This window comes from Cryptomeria japonica, chromosome 2 (assembly GCF_030272615.1).
Source record: "Cryptomeria japonica chromosome 2, Sugi_1.0, whole genome shotgun sequence".
Lineage (NCBI taxonomy): Eukaryota > Viridiplantae > Streptophyta > Pinopsida > Cupressales > Cupressaceae > Cryptomeria > Cryptomeria japonica.
The window spans coordinates 52,181,477-52,201,822 of NC_081406.1; positions in this window are offsets into that span (position 1 = coordinate 52,181,477).

Genomic DNA, 20,346 nt, shown 5'->3' on the forward strand with positions numbered 1-20,346 from the left:
TTCTATTTTGCTCAAAACAATCTTGTCATAGGACTTATCTTGTCCCTCTGTTGGGCTCCCTACTCTATTATTCAAACAGGTCTTCAAGCTTCTGTGCTCGGTAATCACTATGTAGCAGACCTGTGCTTACACTTGTCTACATACATTGTTCATCAATAATTTCTTTATTATAAACAATTTGCTAACCGTTGAATCTCCTTGATCACATTTCCCATTATCAATCTTAGCCATCAGATCTTCAATCTTGACTAGGTTCAATACATGTTTCGATCTGAAAATGTTTTACCTCGCCTTGGGACTTGCATTCCTTTCTTGGAACTTGCACAAGATTATTGCCGTTCAATCTATGTTGTAGAACTTCCTGCCGATCTTCCATTGCCATAGATCCTTAACAAACTCCATGCGCGACATACCAATCATTTATACAACTCCAGCTTATCATCATCCTTCATTAAATAATGCTTTTATCCATCCAATGTGATCTGTCATAACTTGGTTGTAACTCGGTAAATACTAAACTTTACTCGGTAGACATTCCGCCTTCATTAACCGATATCGATAACCTTAGGGTTTACCGACTAGGTTCCTTAGGGTTTACCGACTAGGTTCTTTGCTCGGTGACATAGTATAGTATTAACCTTACAATCAACAACATATGTAGGATATCAAAACAATCTAAACATCATGATCTCGTCATTCTCTAACTCGGTAATAGTTGCCCATTGAATATCTTATTCCTCCTCTTTCTTATCACATTATTTCTGTGTCTTTTACCGACATCTTAATTCTCTTCAAATCAATCTTCTCAAGATATGGCAACATCATACTAAATCAGAAAATCAATTTCTTGACATCAATGACAAAATAATGTTATAAAGATAGTTATCATCCTTTTTCAGTTATATCAAATAATCTCCAACAACCTTCTCAATATCCTTAATGAATATCAACAATCTCCTTCTATTGAAATGCCAACAACATGAAGATTGTGTTAATGATATGTTATGTTGTCATTGATGTCAATTAATCGGTAATGATATTGTTGATATTGTTGTAATATTGTTACTGAAACCGGTAGGAAGAATTTATGGAGTGAACTGGTAACCGGTGTAAACCTTATCTATTGATGTAACTGGTAAACCCTACCTGTTGTTTTTTATAAACCCTAACCGATTAAGTTTGGTGAATTGGTTATATTGGTTTATGATCTGATGATGAGCGGTAATGATTATGACATGTATGATTATTCTATGAAGACAATTCCAAGATATTTTGGTGAGTTGTAACGGTTTTTGTCTAGGGAATGAGCAAATGTATTGCATCTAATGCAAAGCGCTTGATGAGTTACTAAGTTTGATGAAGCGATGATCAAGGAGCGATCAAGGTTTTCTTGATAGATGTGCATAGATTGCTATGTAATCCAACGGTCATACTTGAACCGATTTGTTTGTAATCTCTATGAGAATTAGGTTTTTATTGTATTACCGACCTAATTGATTTGTTTATAAGGTCGATGAAGTTGTTTAGTTTAATGAGTTGGCAAAGAGTGAGCATAGATCAGTTAAGAGTGTGGTTGTTGAACCGGATGATGTATCTGCAGTTTGAGTAAAGGCAGATAGGAGTATGAAATGGATCTAATCAAGAAAGTGTAGTGTTATTCAGACAGATCAGAAAACTCCTGTTGTTTTCTAATAATTATAGAAGAATTGAAATCCCCTAATCGGGTTAGCTCTAACAAGCTTGGTGTTATTCAATTCCTCTAACAAGGTGATCCATTAGATTGGATTCTCAAATCCTCTACTGAGGTTACTCCTTACAGGGTATTGCTTCTAACAAGGCATTTGTAGTCAATCCCTTAACCGGGTGATTCCTAACAAGTTCAGTTCTTAACAGGACTTTTTGTAAAGCTTTAATAGGCTAGGCTCCTAACAGGGCGAACTTCAGAAGAGTTTAGATAGTTATCTTGTGAGTCTCATCTCACTGTGGTTTTTACCCTTTTTTTGTTTCCACGTCAAAAAATATTTGTGTCAAGTGGTGAATGTTTTTGTGGTTATGTTTCCATGGTTGATTTACTTAACTGCTTAACTATTTTTATAAGTCATCATAACTGGAAGCATTGAGACTATTAATTTGTTGTAACATTCAATCGGTTTATCTTATGATTTTTTATCTTAACAGAGGTATTATTCTAAGTTTACTTTGAGAGATTGATTTTTGAGATTGGTGAAGTTTGTATTAGTTTTTCTATCTACTGATTCACCCCTCCCCCCCTCTCAGTAGTTGACCGGATACTTATTCTTTCATCATACCATTAATTGGTATTAGAGCACTATAGGTCCTCTAAGGTCTAAGCCTAACAACTCGAGGTAAAGATCTTGCAGATCATGATGAAGAAGGAAGGTCTGAAGTTTAATAGAGAGAACTACAGGATATGGAGTGACAGACTGAAAATTTACATCAAGATTTTGGGAAGTCAGTATTGGGAACATGTCGATACTAAGTATTTTGCACCTACTGGGATGTTGATTGATGATCAGAAGAAAGAGCAACAAGAAAATCATCAAGCATTGGAGGCTATTATCAGTTCTTTGTCTGATGCTGAGTATGTAGATGTTCATGGTCTTGAAACTGCATATAAGGTATGGAAAAAACTTGAAGAGATTTATAGCAGTGATGAACATGTTAAGATTTCTAAACAAGAGAGTCTAACAGGAAATTTTGATGACATGTGGATGGCTGAAAGTGAGAATATCCAGCATTATGGTCAAAGAATAAGAGAGATAGTCGGTGAAATTAAGAGTGCATGAGGTAAAGTGGAAGATTCCACAGTGATCAGTAAGGTATTGAGAACCCTGCTACCAATCTATCCTATTCGAGTTGTAGTTATTCAGGAGTTGAAGTCCATTGAAAAAACTAAGGTAAGTTTGGACTTCGTCATTGGCAAGCTTATTACTTTTGAATTAAATGGTTATGATGGTAGTGTATAGAAATCTGAGTTTGCATTTAGAGCTTATGTTTCTAACCCATCTATGAGGAAAAGTAGAGATGCCAGCCACAGTTATGAATCCAGATCCAGCAGAGAAGCTGATGATGAAGACAGTTTAGTTGAGCTCGAAGCATTGTTGGCCAAGAGGTTTCCTAGAGGTACAGGTAAATATAGAGGTAAATTACCTTTGAAATGTTTTGCATGCAACAAGATTGGACACATTGTTGCTAACTGTCCTCATGGTGATAATGAGCACAAATGAGAAAAAATTAAGAAGTATAAGGGTAGAGGCAAAAGAGATTGTCTTATTGTTGTTGATGGTGGTATCACTGATGAGGAATCTGATGGTGATGCTAATGAAGACATTGTGTTTTTAGCCATTATAGAAGAGATGTCAGACCAGAAGGCATTAGTACCCGGGATGGATAACTCTGCTGATTGGATCATTGATAGTGCTTCTTTACATCACATGACCAGTGATCGGAGCAAATTTCTTTCTCTAAAAGAATTTGATGCCAGAGTTGTAAGATTTGGTAATGACTCACCCTACATGGTTAAAGGTAAGGGAGCTATTTCTCTTAATGGAAAGAGAAGTGCAGATGATGTCTACTAGGCTGAAGGTTTAAAGCATAAGCACAACTCAATTACAAAGGTTGGAGTTTAAAAATGGTATGTGCAAAATCTATGGCAATAAAGGTGAACTGATTGCAACAGGAAAGCAAACTAAAGGTAACTTGTTTCACCTTAATCCTAAAGTCAGCAACTATTTAATTGCAAAGATAGATGATAGTTGACTTTGGCATAGGAGATTTTCTTATATAAACTTTGATAAAATTGTTAAAGTGAGTAAGTCCAAGACAGTGACAGGTTTTCCTCAGTTAGACAAACTGGTTAATGCTCTATGCAAAGAATGTCAGTTGGGAAAGATGACATCCTAACCTTTCAAGAGAAAATCCTTTTCAGTGGAACATTTGTTAGATTTGGTTCATAGGGATCTTTGTGCACCAATAAGAACAAAAAGTATTCAAGGTGGCAGATATTTTATGATCTTCACTGATGATTGCTCAAGGATGATGTGGTTCATATTCTTGAAGGATAAGACTGAAGCTTTTGGTAAGTTCAAGGCATTCAGGGCCTTAGATGAAAAAGAGAGTGGTAAGAAGATAAAGTGTGAGATCCGATCAAGGTGATGAATTTACTTCTGAGGAATTCACTAGGCATTGTGAAGAAAATGGTATCAAACAACAGCTTTCTGCACCTAGGACACCACAACAGAATGGTATCGTAGAGAGAAACAACCGGTCAGTTGTTGAAGATGCTAGGACGATGTTGATACAAGGAGGTGTAGCGAAAAATTTCTAGAGAGAAGTTGTCAGTACAGCTGTCCACACTATGAACCAGATTTGGTAAAGAGAGGTAAGGAAAAGACTCCTTATGAATATTGGTATGGTAGATCACTTAATGTTAGTTATTTCAAAATATTTGGAAGAAAATGTTTTATGAAGAGAGGTGATTATATTAGCAAATTTGAGGCTAAAAGTGATGAAGGTATATTTCTTGGCTATTCCACCAAGAGTAAGGCCTACAAGTGTTTTAACAACCAGACACAAAGAATTATTGAGAGTGTTGATGTTCGAGTGGATGAAAATCCTAAAGTCTCAGAGGAAACCAGTTCAGAGAAAAATGATGAAGATCCTTGCATTTTGTTTTTGGAACCAAAAACTGTAAAATTTGAAACCGGCAAAGCAAATATTGATGTACCAGTTCACCTAGAACAGATAAATTCAGAAGAAGATGATGATAATGAAGAAGTTGAACCTGAAGATAATGATCATGTTATTCCAAGATATGTGAGACTGAATCACAATATTGAACAGATTATTGGGGATAAGGATGCTGGAGTACTAACCAGAAGAAGAATCAGAGAGAATTCTTGCATGATCTCCACTATTGAACCAAGAACTACTAAGGAAGCATTTGGTGATGATCATTGGGTTAAAGCTATGGAGGAGGAATTAGATCAAATTGAGAAGAAAACACATGGACCCTAGTACCCCAACCAGCAAATAAAAATGTGATAGGTACTAAGTGGGTATTCAGGAACAAGTTGACTGAAGATGGTGTTGTAGTTCGCAACAAAACTAGGTTGGTTTGCAAAGGTTATGCACAAGAGGAAGGAGAAGACTATGGTGATACTTTTGCACCAGTGGAAAGACTGGAAGGTGTCAGAACTTTACTTGCATTTGCAGCACACAAGAACTTCAAGGTATACCAGATGTATGTTAAGTGTGCATTTTTGAATGGGATACTAGAAGAAGAAGTATGCATTGAGCAGCCAAATGGTTATGTTGTGACTGATAAGAAAGACATGGTATGCAGATTGCATAAAGCTTTATATGGATTAAAGAAAGCACTAAGAGCATGGTATGAAAGGCTACATACACATCTTATGAAGATAGGCTTTCTGAGAACCAGTGATGATAGTAACTTTTATCTCAAATCTGACAGAGATAAAATACTAGTTAGCAAAGTATTTGTTGATGATATCATATTTGGAGGTAATGATGACATGAGAAACAGTTTTGCAGATGAAATTAAAACTGAGTTTGAAATGTCTTTAGTGGGAGAAATAAAAAATTTCATAGGCTTTCAAATACAGCAAATGAAGAATGGTATTTTTGTCACACAATCTAAGTATGTGAAAGAGGTCTTGAAGACATTTGGCATGAGTGACTATAAACCAATTGGGACACCTATGGTTATAGGTCGTAAGTTGTCTAAGGAAGATGAGTCCAAATCTATTGATGAGAAGGAATACAGGTCAATGATTGGGAAATTTCACTATGTTGTTCACAGCAGACCGGACATAGCTCATGCAGTTGGCATAGTTGGTAGATTCTAGAAGAATTCTAAGGAAACACATCTGATACCAACCAAAAGAATTTTTAGATATTTGAAAGGTACTGTTTATTATGGGTTATGGTATCCATATGGAGGAAATTTTGACTTGAAGGTGTACACAGATGCAAATTGGGCAAGAAATGTTGATGACTGGAAAAGCACAACTGGTGGAGCATTTTTTCTTGGAGGAAGACTTGTTTCATGGAGTAGTAAAAAGCAGAGTTGTACTTCATGATCTACTACTGAAGCTATGTTGCAGCTTACATGAATTGTACATGGGCTATATGGATAAAGCACATTTTGGAAGGTTTTAAGATGAAGATTTTAGAACTATAAATATTTTATGTGATAATACAAGTGCCATAAATATTTCCAAGAACCCTATTTTGCACACACAAACCAGGCATATTGAATTGAAGTATCATTTCTTGAGGGAAAAAATACAGAGTAAAGATGTGATCTTGGAGCATGTTTCTACCAAGGAACGGCTTGCAAATATTTTTACTAAACCTCTGCCTAAGACTACTTTTGAGTATCTTAGAAGTCAGTTAGGGGTTTTCCCTCTTCATGAAGTCAGTTAAGTATGATGTATATTACATCAGTCCCAAAGCTACTTGTAGAATTTTATATAAGGATTGGTGTAGAAGTGGATTTATTCCACAGGGGGAGCATCAAGTTGCAGATTGTCGATGATGCACAGTGAAATTTGACATTACATGTTTTACTTTCAATTTGGCATTGTTGTCAAAGGGGGAGAAGAACTATGTGATTATGGGAAGGAGAACCAGAGAAAAGTTGAAGACATGGAGAGCATGGTGAATACTTGGTTATTCCTATTCACAATCATGTAGCAATCAATGATACTGATGTTTGTACTGCCATCAATGCCAAAGGGGGAGATTATTGGCATTTGCATGAAGATTGCATTAATGATATGTTATGTTGTCATTGATGTCAATTAACCGGTAATGATATTGTTGATATTGTTGTAATATTGTTACTGAAACCGGTAGGAAGAATTTGTGGAGTGAACCGGTAACTGGTGTAAACCTTATCTATTGATTTAATCAGTAAACCCTACCTGTTGTTTTGGATAAACCCTAACCGATTAAGTTTGGTGAATTGGTTATATTGATTTGTGATCTGACGATGAGCGGTAATGATTATGACATGTATGATTATTGTATGAAGACAATTCCAAGAGATTTTGGTGAGTTGTTGTAATAGTTTTTGTCTAGGGAATGAGCAAATGTATTGTATCTAATGCAAAGCACGTGATGAGTTACTAAGTTTGATGAATCGGTGCTCAAGGAGCAATCAAGGTTTTCTTGATTGATGTGCAGAGATTGCTATGTAATCCAACGGTCATACTTGAACCAATTTGTTTGTAATCTCTATGAGAATTAGATTTTTGTTGTGTTACCGACCTAATTGATTTGTTTATAAGGTTGATGAAGTTGTTTAGTTTAATGAGTTGGCAAAGAGTGAGCACAAATCAGTTGAGTGTGTGGTTGCCAAACTAGATGATGTATCTGCAATTTGAGTAAAGGAAGATAGGAGCATGAAATGGATCTGATCAAGCAAGTGTAGTGTTATTCAGACAAACCAGCAAACTCATGTTGTTTTCTAACAATTACAACAGAATTAAAATCCCCTAACCGGGTAAGCTCTAACAAGCTTGGTGTTATTCAAATCCTCTAACAAGGTGATCCATTAGATTGGATTCTCAAATCCTCTACTGAGGTTACTCCTTACAAGGTATTTCTTCTAACAAGGCATTTGTAGTCAATCCCTTAACCAAGTGATTCCTAACAAGATTAGTTCTTAACAGGACTTTTCGTAAAGCTTTAACAGGCTAGGCTCCTAAAAGGGCGAACTTCAAAAGAGTTTAGATATTTATCTTGTGAGTCTCATCTCACCATAGTTTTTACCTATTTTGGTTTCCACGTCAAAAAATATTTGTGTCAAGTGGTGAATGTTTTTCTGGTTTTGTTTACATGGTTGATTTACTTAACTACTTAACTATTTTGATAAGTCATGATAACCGGAAGCATTGAGAAATGAAGAAGTCGTTTATTGTTAATTTGTTGTAATAGTCAACCAGTTTATCTTATGAGTTTTTATATTGACAGAGGTATTATTCTAAGTTTACTTTGAGAGATTGATTTTTGAGATTGGTGAAGTTTGTATCAGTTTTTCTATCTATTGATTCACCCCCCCCCCCTCTTCTCAATAGTTGACCAGATACTTATTCTTTCATCATACCATCACTACCATGCAATCCCGAGCTAAGAAGAAAAGGATGAAAGAACAACAGAAGGAGGCAGAGACAATAAGAAATGCAGTAGAAATTTTGTCTAGTCTCCTACAGGAGACTGATATAGGTAATTTTGTCGCTCCTATTTACAAACTTGGACAACTTATTTTTGATGCCAGAGAGAAGATGAAGTCATTAGAGGATGCAACTTATGTGAGCGTTGAGAAGAACTACAAGAAAAAGAGGACAAAGAAATTAATGACTGAGATTGATAAAGGGAAAGTTGCTCTTACTATCAATAAGGACTATTTGATGGAAGCACTTGAAACTAGAGGTAAAATCCTCTCTACTGTTTCTAAATTTTCATTATTTTGTGTTGATATGAAGAAGGAGGAAGCAGAAAAAATAACTTGAAGTTCTTAGTGAGTCATTTAAGCCCCTTAATGACTCTGCAATCAGTTTTGGACGATCTGTAGTTGAACTTTAGCATAAGCTGAAAGTATATGAGCAGGAACAGGTGACGAGAGTCAGATCATTGCAGGAATTACAAACTCAATTGATTCCCAAGTTGGAGATCTTGCAGAGAGCTTACAAGGAAACCAAGGGAACCCTTGCTACACCTAAGATGAGCACCTTAGATGCAATGGAGGATCTCGTCGGACAGATACAAACTCATGTGGGGATCACCGGAACCATTTTGGAGACATGGCATAATAATCTTAAACAATTGAAGTCTCATTTTTGTGATGCTTTTTCTAGAATTGCATTGTAAAGACATTATAATTTATATATATGCTATGCAATTTTGATGCAAATTTTGATGTAACATGTATTTATTTTTCATGTATTTACTTCTTTATTTGGCATTGTTGTCAAAGGGGGAGTAAGAGTTGGAGAGTCGGTTAAAATTTTGTATGTAAGGTTAAAGGGGAGAAATAGTATGTAATAGTATGAGTATAGTACTTGTTTGTAATAGCATGCAATTGCTAAGGGAGAGTATATGTCATGAAGTCAATTTTTGTTTTGCACATTTAGTTAACAAAAAATTTCCCAAGTGTTGCCATCAATGCCAAAGGGGGAGAATGTTGGCATTTGACTGAACCAGTAAAGATTATTGTTGATATGCAACTGGTAAATGTGATGAAGAGATTGAGATTCATGTTTGATGACTAAGTTTTGTGTTGTCATTGATGACAACAATGTTTTTGTAGTCATCTAAGTCTTGGAAGCCAACCGGTAAGGTTTAACAAGTACAGAAGACATTTTTACAGAGAACTAGTAATTAGGACTTCAGCCGGTAAACAGTGAACAGAGTTGCTTTCAAGAAACCGGTACAGGTGATTCATGAAGAGTTGGATTTTGCGGTTTTAAAGTAGTGTTGGAGACAAGTATTTGAAGCTATGTTCACAACCGCATTGGCAGATTTAATCGGATTAGCGAGATTTGATGTACAGAGCAGACAAACTGGTAGAACACGTAACCGATAGTGATAAACTCACTTAAATCGATAAACCGACACAAGATTTATTTATTTTTATCTGTGGCTGACATAAGTAAAGCTTGGAATGTAAGTTTGTCTAGATTCATTGAACCTAGGAAACTGCTCCAAGGTTGTAGCCGATTACAAGTAAATGTTTATAAAAAGTGTGATGACGTATGAAGTCGGTGTGTGTAAGCATATGAGATCATTAGCGAATAATGCAAATGTGATTATGCAGTGATTAGGGAAGCTCTGTAATGAAGTGTTGTTGAATTTTTGAGTATCAGAAGTGGATCTTATCAGACACAGACGGTGTTACATGAAGATCTTTTCACTGTTGTTTACCTAACAGTTTGCAATAACAAAATCCCCTAACTGGGTAGGTCCTAATAGGCCTTAATCTGTAAATACCCTAACAGGATAGCTCTATATCAGAGTCTCAAATCCTCTTGCGAGGTTGATCCTAACAGGTCATTGCTCCTAACAAGTCTTATCATTGAAATCCCTTAACTAGGTGACTCTTAATCGGGTCTGCTCCTAACAGGGCATAGTTGTAAAACCTTAACCGGTCAAGATTTCTATTTTGTAGATAGTGAATCTTGTGGGTACCAACTCCCACCATGGTTTTTCCCTTTTGGGTTTTCCACGTATAAATCTCTTGTGTTGTGTGGAATTTTCTTTATTGGGTGATTGCATATGTGGTGATATTTCTTATATGTTTGATAAGTTATAAGTTGTTAAAGTTGGTGATCAGATTCATATTGTTTTTGCTTGCACTGATTGACCCCTCTCAATGCCTTATAAGTTCATCAAACATATGAACCCTCGTATAAGTGGGCGACTTCTGAAGCCTCTGATTTCCCATGAGGGTATATGTAGGCAAGGTCATCATAAATGAACCGTTGAGGCTTAGGTCTAGGTCTAGGGATGACTTGACATCAAGAGCTCACCACTTTCAAATGTAAGCATATGCATGGTGATATTGAGTAATCACCACAAGAGTAGTTGATTAATTTGGGAGTTGTTGCAAATTGAAATTAAAGATTAGAAAAGAAATAGTAGCAACCAAGGGACGGTTTTTACAAACCTTTATGAGGGTATATGTAGGCAAGGTCATCATAAATGAACCATCGAGGCTTAGGTCTACGGATGACATGACATCAGGAGCTCACCACTTTCATACATGGTGATATTGAGTAATCACCACAAGAATGGTTGATTAATTTGGGATCTGTTGCAAATTGAAATTAAATATTAAAAAAGAAATAGTAGCAACTAAGGGACAATTGTTACAAAGTTTTATTTTCATATTTTAAGTTGTAGTGTTAAATTGAGTGTAGGTGTAGTGGAGAATGAAAAGAACAGGAGAGATTTTTGGTGGAGGAGGTTAGCTAATGGTGGACTAATTTCCACAATAACAGGAAGTAAGTTGGAGAGTGATGAAATGAGGAGTTGCATTTGGAGGAGGATGAAGATTGTACAAGCGAAGTGTTATTAAAGGAGAAGAAAGAAGTATTCAAATGCACTTTTTGCAATGATGGATTTCATTGAAGGTTGTTTACAATTTGTAAGGATGGTTTTATCATCCAACTCCAATTTGTGAGCTCGAGCTCACATAAATTTTCTTATCCAATGTGTCTAATGAATGAACATCTAGGTCAACGGGAAATATTGCATCACCAAAAATATTTCTTAATGCTTTATTTTATTTTTTGTTTACTTTGTTTTGTCAATAATTGGTTAACAGTAGTTCCAATGCAATTTTTACAATTATGGATTTACTTGCAATTGAATAAAAGTCATTATTGCACTAACTACTTGGAGGTGAGCCTCTCATTTCAAGATAAGATATTTTAATATATTTTATAACATGTAATATTATTGCAAAAAAATTTTCAAATCGGCAATCAATTTGCAAGATAAGACCAAAGGGAGTTACTGACTAGTTTTAGTAGATGGAATCTATGACAACCTAGTTATGTAAAATTATCAAACAAAGAGAATATTTTTAATAAAACAAGATGGAATCTTGAATGCCTAAATGGAGGTTATTATACATATATTTTCAATATTTACAAAGTTATTAAATGGTGGGAGTTACAAAGTCCAAACAAGTTTCTACATCAAGAAGATCACTCGATTTGAAGACTTTAGCTCCAAATTGCAGTAATGTTGCACAATTAAGAAGTTGTTGGACCCCAGTCTACATGAGTATTGTATAGAAGTCCTTTCTACTGTAATAAGAGGTCTTGAGACCCTTGTTTGACTAATTTCAGATTTGACTCCTTTTATGAAAATATTTTGAAAGTGTTGTTTGCATTCAACTTGTGTAGTTTGTGTGAGTATGTTTTTGAGAGGGTGCACCCTTCATGGAAGTTTTTAATTTGTTGTTATGAGAATGTGCGTTGCGGGAGTAACCTACATAACTAATCCACTTTGAGGGGGATACCACCAATAATCTTCAATGAAAAAATAATATTCAACACGATAATGACTAGCCACTAGCTCATATATAATTATGCCTTGCCTATCACCCAGACCAACTTAGATAATTAACTATAACCCCTAAGATGGTCTTAATACCTATATATGGTTATAATAATACTTTTATAACTTATTTAAGAGTTAAGATAGTCACAACCCAACTACTCTTAACACAATACAAACTATAAGGTTTGGGTTGTAGCATTTCCCCCCTCTTTACAGAAGTGTTGTTCTTAATGCTAGTCAATTGTGGATGATTCTACATAAAATTGTCTTCCCATGTACTAACTTTTACTAGTAAATGCTTTCATTTAATGAGGTACTTCATGTTGTCCTAGTTATCAACTTCATCATGAGAGTTTTAAAAAGTTAACTCAAGCTCCAAGATGGGACTTCCCTTTGCATCTAGATTAGCTAGAATTGTCTATGTTAGAATTTTTTGTTGATCCACTCAACTCTTCCTTTTTTCAAGTATCTTTTCCTTGTTCTCCTTGGGACTAGAGGGTAACTCTTTTTGGCATTGAAATTTTTTTCCATCTTTGTATCTTTTTTGTGGACCTTTGATGAAGATTTAAAGGGTTGTAGATAGTACTCAAGTGTTGATTGAATGGCCTAACCAGAATCTCCTTTAAGAGGCAATTCTTTTCAAAATTGTTCAAATAGTGATAATGCATGGCAAGATGTTTTGCTTTCTTTTTTTTTCCTCTCCTTTTTTTTGTCTTATTCTTCTTCTCAACATTGTATTCATGTCTTCCACCAATGGATTATCTTTATCATGACTCCTTCCAAGTATAAATGTATTATTTTTGCCTCTTGTTGAAGACCCCGCCATGGTGCAACAAAATAGAATTCTACTAAATGTCACAAAAAATCAAATTAATCTAAAAAATTGGTACTCATTAGGGCCTATATCTCAATTCTTAGAAAAATCCTCTAATAAATTCCCTTATTTGCCACATGGGGAGAAAATCTAGTAGAAAACCTAATTTCACAATATATCATTTATTTCTACCCCAAATGACCTCAAATTTGGACTATAGTTAAACAAATATATTTTTGATAAACCCTCTAAAAATTAAAAGAAACGCATGGCACCATTGATTTGTGCTTATCTAATTCTATTTAATTGAATATTTCTAAGAAGATTACTGTGTATGATTTTTGGAATACAATACGATGGATTTGTCAAAAAGTGTCATGAATAAGTTGTTTCTATAAAAAATTGTATTCTCTTAAGATAATGGATGGAGAGTCAATTGTAGAATATTTAAATGCCTAAAAATTGGGAGAATCTTATCCTCACAACCAATAGTTGTTTTACAAATAGTCCAAAATTGGAGGCTCTTGTTGTCACCTTGCTTATAGAGAAAATAAAAAGAAAGACTTTGCAAGTGTATAAAAATCATTGAATATCCAAGGAAGATCTAAGAGAAAAGTAAGGACAAGAAGAAAAATGATGAGGTTAATTCTTAAGAAATATTAAGTCTAAGAGAGATCTAAGATACCTAGTAAGTATAGATTAAGGTGTTGAAGTTGTGGCAAATGTCGACATTTGAAAAAGGAATGTCAAAATAAGAAAAATAATACTTATGATTCCTCTAAAAAAAGTCCTCAAATGATGAAGCTAATAATGCTTTTATTATATTTGCATGACTTTTAATGACTTTTGATTCAAGTGCATCCTACCACATGACTCCTCACAAAAAGTGGATTTTAACATATACAACTTATGATGGTGGTGTTTTCCTTAAAGCCAACAACATAGAAGATTGTGGATCGAGAAGTAAAATTGGTTTTTAGTGATGGAAAGGTGAAAAGCCTCGAGGATGTATTGCATGTCATAAGTTTAGCTGAAAATTTAACTTATGTATCTAAATGAATAATCTTAAAATGCATGTTACTTTTGAGAAAAGTTATTGCATGTTGAGGAGAGGAAATTTGGTATTGGCTAGGGGCACTTGGTGTGGTACACTATTAACGCTAGAAACGTCTACTTTTTGTAACTCTATTAATGCAACTAATAACTCTATTAATGTAACTAATAACTCTATATCTTGTAAATGGTTGCACTACATGATAGGTCATATTGGTGGAAAGGATCTCAAAACCCTAAAAAGTAAGAATATGATTGATGGTTTGTCTAGTTACTATACCGACTTTTATTTATGTGAACACTATCTATGGCAAACAACATAATGTTTTGTTTTAATCTAATAGTACTAAAGCTAGACAAATTTTGGAGGTAATCAATACTATGTTTCTTTTATCAATGATTTATCTAGATATACATGGGTTTGCTTTCTAAAGGATAAGTCTATTATGTTTTCACATTAAAAAAGTTCAAAATGTTTTTTGAGAAACAAATAAATAAGAAAGTAGATGTTTTAAGAATGATAATAGTGGTGAGTTACTTGAGAAATTGTTATGTCTATTGCAAGCATGTTGGGGTTGGATAAAAAATAACTCCATATACTCCACAACAAAATGGTGTGGTAGAAACGACAAAAGTACTTTCATGGATATAACTAGAAGCATGTTTAAGTAGTACTAATTTTGACCAACATTTCTTGGATGCTTGTTTCTAGTTAATAGGTATCTCTCTTCTACTCTTGTAAATAAAACACCTTATGAGGCATGGACAGGTAAATGACCATCTATTTCTCATTTCAATTTTTTTGGCAATGAAGCATGTGTTCATGTTACTAAGAAAAAATATTCTAAGATTGATTTCAAGATTAGAAATTGTATTTTTATGTTGTATTCTAAGAATGTTATTTTTAGAGAGCTCAAGGAATGTAAAATTTAGCATGATAAATAGGAAGACACGTGCATAGAACAACAAGATGGATTGAATGGTTAAGAAGTCTCAAATTTATTTTGAATAAAAACAACTGGAACCTCTTATTACACCTCTCAAGAAGGTCTATGAGGCAACATAATCAAGTTAAAAGGTATAGCCCTTCTTATTACAAATGCATATATTCCTTTTCACATATTGACTGCCTACACCTTTGAAGGAAGTTTTATTTTCATATGAGCACAAGTCCTAGTTAGAGACCATAAAAGATGAAATAAATGCTTTAAATAAATGTGAAATGTGGGATCTAGTTGAGCTAAATAAAGGGAGGAAAGATGTTGGATGCAAATAGGTATATAAAAAGAAATTTGGAGTAGATAGTAAGTAGTTGTGGTACAAAGCTCAATTAGTGACAAAGTATTACTCCCAAGTTGGAGTGGATTTTGGTGAGATTTTTTCTCCTATGGCTAAACTAACCTTTATTAGATTTATTTTATTTCCTATTGTTGCTTTCAATTTAGAGGTAACATGAATAAATGTAAAACCAACTTTTCTACATGGAGATTTTGATTAAGAAATATTTGTGAATCAACCTAATCATTTTGTGGTGAAGAGATATGGACGTTTGGTTTGAAATTAGAAGTGATCTTTGTATGGTTTAAAGAAATCGTTGAGAATGTGGCATTAAAAATTAGATACTTTCACATTTAATCATGACTTTATTAGAAATGAAATAAATAACCGCACTTGTTTATATTAATCAATGATTGGTTCCTAATTGTTGTCGTATACATTGATGATATGTTATTTGTTAGGATTAAGGTGCCATCTACCTTATAAATCCTATGACATGGTTCAAACATCCTTGGAAAGTGTCCTAATGCATTCATTATGTATTGGAAAAATAATTTGTAATATTTAATTCTCATCATTGTTTGTAATACATTCATAAGGGGTGATGGGTTACACTAGGAGCAATAAAAATGGGTTGTGAACACAATTATTTAATATTATTTTTCCCACTCATGAATGTCCAGAATAAGATATTTAATGACTTAAGAAAGTGGAAAAAGAGTGGCCCATGGACTTCTCCAAGTGGAAGCATGGAATAGGCAAGAAGTGTCTCTTGGTTTACAGTCATTTATTACATTTAATAGAATGTTTATCTTGCAAGTACAAGTGTCCATGTTGGTGGGAAGGTATTGGAAGCTAAATCGATCTCTTCTCTGGAATTCCAAGGGTTGTGGTCATGAGGAGTGAAGAGTATTCTTTAGAAACCTTTATTGGTGGTTTTCGAGCTCTTGCCATTCTATAAATTCAACCTTTGGGTGTAGACTTTAAGCATAACATTTGAATGTAGATTTCTCTGCAGGATTGAAGGATAGATGGGAAGTATAAGAAGGTTGTTCACATGTGCATAGGTGTTGTTATGGTAAAGAAAAGAGGAGAATGGAAGTGATTTTATTGTAAGCACATTTATTGTTGTTAATGCAAGCACGTCCTCATTTCTTGATAATAAAAAAAATTCTGCAAGGGTTTCTCCACGTAAATCCTATGTTATGTGTGGATGTTATGTTGTTGGTTTATGCCTTATTGTTGCTATCTTATGTTGATGTTAACACTTATTTATTTTTCATATAAGATCACATAAGATAGGTAGATCAAGCATGGTTAACAGGCTGGTTTTTGGCATCATAAAGAAGATGGATCTAATAATGGGTTTTCCACAATCAAGGCAACTCAATTTCAGATTTGCATATGAGTTTCAAATTTTCATGTTGTAGCTATCCAAGCCTTATATCTCATCCTTTGATTAGTTTATTGGATAAAAATTGGTTTTCACAATCTTTGGTATTTAACCTGTTTGTTTCCCAACATTTGGTATCAGAGCTAAAGATTATGGGTTTTGGGTAGTCCTCTATTTTTGGTTTATTAGCATGGAAAATTTGTGGGAATAATTTAGAAGTAATTAAAGGTTGTTGAAAGGCTTATGGCGTTGCAATGAATGTTTTGTGAGAACTTTGTTCTTCAAATTTGTGTGATTGGAAACCATGGATATTGTCAATGTGATCTATGTTGGGAATTTGAAGCTCATGCTTATGGATCTTCATTGAGTTGGTTATGTTTTGGTAACCTAGAGCTCTTGTTTGATAATATTTATGTATCATCTTGTTTGGTATTTTTTTTCCTTTACCTTGTGGTCATGAGCAGTGAGGTGTTCATGTTGGATAGGTATTGACATCTTGGTCACATTGAGGTACACCAACTATTTGGACTACGGAACAAAGTGCTTATGTTAGGTTTATGGTTTTAGCCCATGGTTACATGAAAGAACTAGAAGATCAACCACTAACATCTTTGTGAGTTATGGAGTTAATATGTTTCATATGGTTTAAGCTTCAGGACAACTTTCCTTTCCTTTCTTGAGTTGCAGTGATCTCTTGTTTTCACTTGTTGGGTTTTGTAGATGTATACGATAAAATTTCAAATGATTAAACTATTGTAAAAGCAACAAAGATCCAACCACATCAAGAATCCACCATATACTAATGAAGAACCTAAAACATGCAAATCACAACAAAACGTGAAAGATTATACCATTCACATGCTTAATAGGGTTTGATCTCCATTGTTTCCTATCTCCATTGATCTTCTTTGATATGATTGCTCTCAAATTTTATGTGTGCACAAGAGCTCAACAAAGAATAGATTGTAGTTGTGAAGTTGCTTGTTCGCATGAAGATTGATTGTTTGTTGATTAGACGCATTAGTTAGATTGTTGGATTAGGGTTGATAAGGATGAAAAAATCCTCTTATATGGAAGACACCATAGGAAATGGAGGGATAAGATTAAGAGGTGAAAGGATAAATGGTTGGCTAAGATTAAAAGGTAGGTAGGGAGGGAAAAGGATAAAATATTAGAAAGGTGGTTAGGATAAAATCAAGAGATAAATGATAAGTGTCATGGAGGGAAAAAGCTATTGAATAAATTAAATAAAAATTCATCTAATTAATAGAGGAAGTGGGACAAATTAAACAAATAAAATATTTATTTAAATAAAGAAAGGCTAGAAAAGACTTAGTGAATTAATTAAATAAATAAATAATCTATTTAATTAATAGAAGGCTTAGGATAAAATAATTTAAAAAATAAAATATTTATTTAATTAGGCTAGGACAATTTTAGATGTCTATAGTAGATATGTTACATTTTCGTTGTTCAAATGACATGTATAATGTGAATGTCTAGATGTTTGAGTGGATTTCAGATTTACAGAGATGGTTTTGCAAGTTTTACATATTAACTAAAATGTGTAGTATGTAGATCTATGGTAAGACTCGATTTAGGGTGTTCTAGATGGAGACAGATAGAGGTTTGCATGTCTACCTAGAAGTTTCTTACTGGTCTATGGTTACTCCTATGTGGGTTTGTTTCACAAATTAGATCTAGTATTGATTCTAGTAATTGAGTCATGGAAATCTACACATTATGGTTGATTATCTCTATTATGCATAATACTAATGTGAGGTCGAATTTTTTAGTTTTTTTAGATCAAAGCACGGATTATGTATTTCTTTCTTGAGATGTTGCATATGTGTTGATCTTGTAAATTGTCTAATGACAATTCAGTTTGGTAGGCCTTGTTGTTGGTCAATATTATTGCATCAGTATGGTTATTGCAGTGAGAAAAGGGCTATTTGGAGTACCTAATATAGTTGTTCATTTGAATCTTAGCAGTAGATTATGGTGCACAAGAAGCTCTATTCACTTTTAATGGAGCTTTTCTAGTGATGTTATTCATGACGCCATGTATAACTCAGTATCACTTTCAATGGGGCTTTATGTAGTCAAATAATGTGTTCTATCTTCTTTGTTTCAATATTTTGGTTTTAAGTTGTTGTTGATGCAGTGTATTGCGAGCCATGGGTAATATTTGATTAGAAGATGGATGATCTTTTGCAATGGGTGTTGGTGTCATGTGGATCTCTTGGATTTTGCCTTCAGATTGTAGTGAGAGTTTGATGACATCTTTGGTTCTATTGACAAAGGATGTGTAGTTGTATCTTCTCGGTTTGACTCTTCCTTTTGGGAGCTCTTAGTTAAGTTCTTTGATCGTGTGGCATGATTATCATGATGCTTGGAGAGCTTGGTTACATAGTTTAGTGGGAGTTTTGACAGTGATCTGGATTCATCATTTGATAATGGATGGTTATGGTGACATCTTGGTGCCATGGATGACTCTTGAGTCTTTGGTGTGGTGGTGTTGTTTCTCTTTGGTTTTGAGTATTAATCGTTTGCTTGGAGCTTCACGAGTTTGCAAGATCACATTTGAAGTTAGCATGGATTGATTGGTATATTCTCATGGAGACTAAAGAGACTTGGGTGAGGCTATGAGATCTCATTTTTTGGGGATTGTGTGTTAATATGGTTACTCTTTGATGAGGATTTCAATAGAAATGCTAAGGAGCCTACACTTCGTTATGGATGTGAATCCATTATGGACCTGAAGAGAGTATTGTCATTTATTATAAACTTTATTGCTTGGTGTAGTGGGCACATGACAATCTTGTTTCCCACTCTTGGTCTACTCGGCAAGTGAATGATCTGGGAGGTATTTCTCACCTGGTTATCAAATGCATTCTTTATTTTGTATCTTATATTTCTAATGTGAATAAGTTTTGAATCTATAAATTTTAAGGACTTATTGAGAAGAAGATGCATGATTTTAGGGATTTTCATTGTTCTTGTTGATGATCTTAAGCTATAGATATAGTTTTGAGGACTTATTTGGAGAGGTTCAAGAAATGGTTTGTGGATTTGGGCATTATTCCCTCTGTTGTGGGAATGGATGGTTTGTTTGATCTACCTTCAAAATGAGAGGTTTGCATTTGTTGATGCCATGCTTCATTTGATTGGAATGTTCGATGTTGATATCCTTTCAATTTGAAATGGGGAAGGAGATCTTACATTACACAGCTTGGTACATGTTAGTGTGAGACAAGGATATGGTTTGATTTGTAGGTTCTCTCTTTGTTCTTTTTTTTCTTCTTGGATGTTTGTATGCACATGGTTGAATGTGAAGAACTTGGGAGAGCTATGGATACTGGTGGTGAGAGAGGTATTGCAACATTTTTGGTTGCAGGATTTGCAGATCAGTGTATGTTTCCTTGACACTATGTGATAGAAGTGTTAGCAACATCTTCTATGTGAAGTACTATAGATAGACTTCGAATGCTTTGATCTATTTTCAGATTTGGCACTACTCGTGCAGTGGGAGTTTCTGGATATTTGCCTAGTTATCCTTGGTAATATCTTGGTTTGTTGATTAGTGATGTGATGATGAGTTTGTGTGTTTCATTGGATTTGAATCTACGAGTTATGTAGGTTATAGATTGGTTACCCATTTTCTTGCAGTGGGATGGCTCGAATGTGGACTATC